Consider the following 6,484-nt stretch of genomic DNA (forward strand, 5'->3'; position numbering starts at 1 on the left):
GAGAGGAGTATACAAGGCATAGGTCAGTGTAGTGTGCATGCCTTGTTTGTGAGGTCTTGGGTTCAATCCCCTGAACTGTAAAAAAGAAAAAAACAACTGCAACAATAAAATGGCTCTAGAAAAAAAAAAAGTTCAAATGATTTCACAGAATATATTTTTATATTATCATTTTAAATCAAACCATCAGTATTTAGATATGTTGACATCGGGCAACTTACTATGCAATACTTTGAGAAGGACGCATCACTTTTGTCGTATTTTTGCTCCGATCTATAATCTGAAGTTAATCTTCAGGAAAAATCAGACATACTCAAATTGAGGAACACTCAAATTAAGCTGTCTGTGTTCTTCAACAGCATCAGGATGATTTAAGACAAAACAAGGTGGAGGAATATAATAGTTTCTCATCACTGAGATAGAACACTTGAAGGCACGGCACAGCAAGCTTCGTGACAACTCAGAAGCAGACACTGGGGAGAAATGCTAATCTGTGTGAGTTTGTGTAGGTTCCTTCTGGATGCCAGGAGCCTGCTCCAGGACGACTACAACCCTATGCAGTTGTGGAGCCTAGCGACGAGGAGCCAGCTTTGAGCATCCCTGAAGATGAAGTGGATGTACATGTTACCCCTGACCAGAAATGAAAACTCATCAGAGAGTGTCTTACTGAAGAAAGCAAGTCCTCTAGTGAAGATGAACTTAAAAAACAAAGGAAGCTGAGTTAAATTCCATCATAAAAAACAATGGAAGACAAGCTCTCTTCTCTTGGAACAGGGTCTTCCTCAGGAAATGAAAAAGCTGGAGTAGCTCCAGCAAAGTACTATGATGATATGTATTTTTTTTTCAAATCAAATTGGTAGGACAGTTTCAATAATTAACACATTGCATACATTCTCCCTACTGGTTAATTGCTGTACAAGATGCAGACATGATATCCTATTTACAAACATTATTAGAACAAATCCCTCTATTCATTATGAAAATGAAACTACATATCTATCCTAACCATTTTGAAAACACAGATACAAAATTGACATTCATCTATATACCCTTCTTTGTTAAGTGCTGTTATTTGAATATTATAGGTGTGTAAACTCAGCAAAATATTCTAAAAGAGTCCAGTAGCCTATACTAGCACTGGGTCTTCCACTTGGAGATAGCTCAGTAGAATAAGTGCTTGCCTGGCAAGCACAAGGGCCTGAGTTCAATCCCTGGTTTCCCCCCCCCAAAAAAAAAAATTCTTGCTGGATGATATGTATTTTGATTCTGATTCTGAGGATGAAGACAAAGGAGCACAGGTAAAGAAGAAGAGAAAGAAGAGACAGCACAGGATTCCAACAAATGATGAATTGCTATATGATCCTGAAAAAGATAATAGAGACCAGGCCTGGCCTGAAGCACAGAGAAGAGGTTATCATGGTTTTGGAAGACAGAGGCCACGTCAGCTGCAGCCAGTTCCCGATAGTGATTCTGTCTTGAATTGCCCAGCCTGTATGACCACTTTATGCCTCAATTGCCAAAGGCATGAATTGTACAAAACTCAGTATGAAGCAATGTTTGTGATGAACTGTTCTGTCAACAAAGAGGAGGTTCTAAGATGCAAAGACCCAGACAACAGTATGAAAAGACAGAGCCACAAGAAACTTTGCTCTAACCAGGAAGATCCAGCAGAGCAGGCAGAAGCCTAAGAAATCTTCCACCCCGTCATGTGCAGAGTGCTCCACTGAAGTGGCCGTCTATGACAAGGATGGAGTCTTTCACTTTTTCAACATCTTAGCAAGCTATTTCTAGGTAGTGTAGTTGACATTTCATTGTACAGAACCATGTAAAGGAAACCATGTGGACCAGTTATTCTTCTGTCCAGCTTAGATTACTAAGTGATATTGAGCATTTACTTGAGGAGGCATGAAAAAATTACACACCAGTCTTCATCTTTCCTCCCTTTTTTGTTTAGTTTAATGATGAACACTGGTGGAACTGATTATTCATTTTCTTCTTGGTGAACATTTGGAAATAATGGAGCTTTTTATTTATTAAAGCTCTTTAGAATTTTTTTTTAAAAAAGAAGCAGACACTGGGGAAGAGAGGCAGTGAGAAATTCCCTCCACAGGCACAACCAGGGACCCACCTCCTTAACTGGCCCCACTACTGACCACACATTCAGCTCTGAGCATCAGTGGATTAATCCACGGAAGAGCACAGCACCCCGTGATCCACTCAATCTCTCCAAATTGACAATCAAGGTTAAGAGTAGGCTCCCTCCCAAAGTAGAGGTGAACAGGGAAATACAAAATTTGTATGCAGTGTGTATATCAGAAATTAGGCTCTGGATCAGAGAAAGAGCTCAGGTTGGACAACTAGAGTTACTTGAACAAGACTTGTTGCTGAGTATTAAGCATCTTTTTTAAATTTATGTGTTTGCTATGAGGTCTCACTATGCAGCTTGAACTTGTAGTGATCCTCTTGTGATCAGCCTCTCCAGTGCTGGGATTATAGGCTTGTGCTACCACACCTGGTGGCAGGGTTGGTGTTGCATGCAGTACCAGGAATTGTAACCTGGTTGCTGTGCTTGCCTAAGCAGGCACTTGGTCTGCTAAGTTATCTCACCAGCCTTTAAATAGTTGTAGAAGCTTGTTAATTTCACAAATTTTACTATTGCGTTTGTGGTTGCACATGAAGTTAACATTTAAGGAAACAAAAGAAAAGGACACAAAATTTATACTTTCTATTTGTGTAATAGTTTTATAAAGTCTAAGATTGTCTCAGAATAAAATGTGAATTCATTTTGAGCCATTTTCATTTCACTTAATATTTTATTACAATTAATTTTACACTTTTTATAAGTATGCATCTAAAAACAGTAAAATTACTTGAAATACAAAAAAGCATTATTTTCAAGTTCTGTTTTTCAGCAGATATTAATTGAGATCAGGCAGATTTAGCATGTACTTGCTTTGCTTTGCTTTTTTTCCATAGCTAGCAATACAATGTAGGTCCTTGTACATAGTAGGTAAATGGTCTACCACTGAGCAACATTTTCAGCCCTGTTCTGTCTTGCTTTTATTGTGTTATCATTTATAGATATAAGCATTGAAATTTCTCATTTAAACAAACTAAGGGTGGTAAATGGATTTTGTTGTCATTGAGAATTCTACAGTGTAAAGTTTTGTACATTCAAATCAGAAGTATGTGCTCTAACAACTATTTTGATTAATCATTGACAATTTTATTGCAGATTTTAAATTTGTTATAAGCAAATAATTTAAAACACTTTTCTCTCATTGTCTGAAGGAAAAAATAAAATAATTTAATTTCAATATATCAAACTACTAAAAGTTATATTTTATATGTACAGAAATAATGTTAAAATTAATATAGAAGAAAGTATCAAGAGAATTAAATATTTCTTTTAATGTAGGCAAAGTTTTATTTTTAATATTTTCAAATAATTGTCAAAGCATTAGAATTTCAGAGTTAATTCTTTCAATATTGGGAAAATATGCACAGTGTAATTACTTCCAGTGAGTGATCTATGTTAAACCACAGCAAGATCAGACTTTACTTTCAGTAAGGAAAAAAAACTCCACACAAACACAAAAACATGCATACTATAAGAAAAAAAAATGGAGAAAGCAGGTTGGCTTTTAGATTCCACGTTATTTTTATTCTGAAAATAAAAGCAAAACCTTTTTGAAGAATTACTGAGAAAGGATAACTATGTAGTTCCAATGTAGAAATTTAATAATTACTTTCCTAAAATAACTGTACTTTAACTGCCTACAGAACTATCTACGCACATACGAGCCACTGTGAGAAGTGAACAATTATGATGAAAGAAACTGAGAAATTAAATTCAAGTCAGTGTATTTGCTTACCAGCATAAGCGGTTGCTAATATTTATATATTATAATATGAATTATAATGCTTAGATAATGAATTTGTTGCTTTTTAAAAAGTCACGAACATTTCAACTCACAACTTCTCTACTAAATAGATATGCAAATATTGGTAAGATGATTGTCTACTTTACAATAAGGTTAATTTTGGCAGAAGGCATATTAACTCTATAATCATAATAGGACTAATCAAGACTGAGGTTGATAACGAAAGCAACAAGGGTAAGTGTTAAAGAAAAAAATAGCTAATTTGGGTAATTTAGGCCTATATAATAATAATTTCATTTTTAAATAGAAGGGTTGAATTCTTTTGACCTGATGCCATATAAAAACAAGATGATTTCTTTTCACTTACCTTCTTTCGGGGGAATGAATGAATTCGTTCTGATTGTGTATTACTATAGCCATGAAGTTGTTAAGAGAATCTTGAAAATATATAGTTGTTATCTAGCTAACATTGAGTTTATATTTTGCTAAAAATATAATAAAACCACTGTGGATTATATTTTTTGTCCTGATTTATTTCTACAAAATGATCATTAAAGTATTTGAAAATACATGCATTTTCTCTGCAAATCACTAATTAGATGTCAAATTAAGTGTTAATTTTAATATCAAATTATTTTAGTACTATACCATTTTGAGATACTATTTAAAAACAGAATAGCATTCTGTAGTTATGATTATAATTTAGAGACTTAAAATTTGGAAAATGGAAGGAGCAACATCTTATCCATGAATGTTTCATGGAAGGAAACAGAAACTGAGGGAAGCCACATGATTTGTGGCTCATATAATTAATAATGGTGCTCATATAATTAATTGAATAATGGTGCTCTAGAGGCATCATACATCTGCATTTCGGAGAAGAAAACCCCTACATACATTGAAAAGTGAGTAAACAAAGAACTAACATCAAAACGTGCCTTTCCCAAACATTCAGAACTGATTTATCAAAGATACGTCATCTCCCAGAGTGTGTAAGCCCAAACCTCATTCATTTAATGTAATTGAATATCCAGAATGACCTCTGAGCTCCAGACTTTTATTTTCAGCTATTTGATATCTCCACTTAAAGTCCCAGAGACATTGCAAATTTAAGGTCCTATGATTTTTCCTACTGAAATTATTTCCTGGGCTGACCAAATAGCTCAGCGGATTAAAGTGCCTGCAAGCAGGCACAGGGGCTGGGGTGGGGGAGCGGTGTTTGATCCCCGGGCCTGCCTTGCCGGCCCTGCCCCCGGGTCACGCTGAGATGGCGATTGAAACTGGGCATGAAGGTGGTGTGCCTGTAATCCCAGCTCTTGCGAGGCTGTAAAGAGGCAGACCACTATGAGTCTGATCTCGTAGTGAGACCCTGAACACCCTGCAGACCCTTCCCTAAAATACAATAATAGTAATAGTAATAATAATAATAATAGTAATAATAATCTAGAGAATAAAACTAAGATGATGCCAGAGTCTCGATCCAGAAAAGCTGAAAGATAATAAATTTGTCTTGTACTAAGCCATTAATTTTGTGATAATTCATTGTGCAACAATAGACACTATACATCTTCTCAGGCGGAATTTACAAACTACATTATATTTCAAGATCTCCTTGTATGTCAACCACTGATTTAGGTTTGACGCAATGTATTAAAAACTACAAGTGACTTTTTTTCAGCTTCTCTCTGAACACTTTTATTGGTGAGGTTTCCCTATATACAAGTGAGCTCTTGAGTATTGAGGTGAGGTCTACATCCCTGGTTGCCTATGACCTCTGCACTATGGTTGGCTCAGCCTCTTGTATATTTGTTCCTGGCCTGGGGTGCAGATGAAGACTGCATGGGCACTAGGCAACTGGTTCCCCAGGACACTGCCGCATTCCTTCTAGTATGTGAATGGTCTTGCAGGATGTAAGAAATAGAAAAACAAGATTTGAGGATAGATATGTTTCTAAATTTTGCGATCTTTTAAAAAATGATTTATAAAAATGATAAGGGACTATTAGTTGATAAATTCAAACAGTGAACCTTGACAATTCATGCCTCAAAACTTGCTTGCTTCCGATTTACAGGGAATTCTATTTTGCTTGGTTAAACATGATAATTTTATTACTTCTTCACTTCATTTTTTCTTTGGGAGACATGGTCAGAGACCAGAAAAGCTAAACCTGCTTTGAACTCTTCAGGTAATTCAGAGGGCTTCTGTCTCGCATGCAGCTCCACAAAATAATAATTCTCCTTCTGAGAATACTTGTAACTGAAGTAACTCAATAGTTCAAGTGAAACATCTGTCAAGATTGTCTGGTTCTACATCTTTAAAGTACAATCTGATTGTCATAATTTATTCATCTTTGGCTCACAGCAATTTTAAGTGATCACAAGCAGGCTTGTATTCTTAAAGCTCATGAGCTGGAGTTGAATTATTTATTTTCTTTGTTTATATTTTTTATACAACATTGTTTTTCAATTATAGTCTGATAAATACTGTTAATTGCCATGCCTCTCAATTTTACCTACCTCTTGATGTACACCACCCCCACACACATGCTTTAGTTTAATTAAAATGCTAAATTTGACTAAAACTTTATGAACTCATTGGTATTT

The 6,484-nt window shown here is 35.5% G+C and overlaps 1 pseudogene; it reads left to right on the plus strand.

The window, feature by feature from the left end:
• LOC101582751 overlaps positions 1 to 1,788 on the plus strand; it is a 25,412-nt pseudogene extending 23,624 nt beyond the window's left edge.
• The last annotated feature ends 4,696 nt before the right edge of the window (positions 1,789 to 6,484 follow it).

This window comes from Octodon degus, unplaced genomic scaffold, assembly GCF_000260255.1.
Source record: "Octodon degus isolate 3935 unplaced genomic scaffold, OctDeg1.0 scaffold00106, whole genome shotgun sequence".
In the NCBI taxonomy this organism is placed as follows: Eukaryota; Metazoa; Chordata; class Mammalia; order Rodentia; family Octodontidae; genus Octodon; species Octodon degus.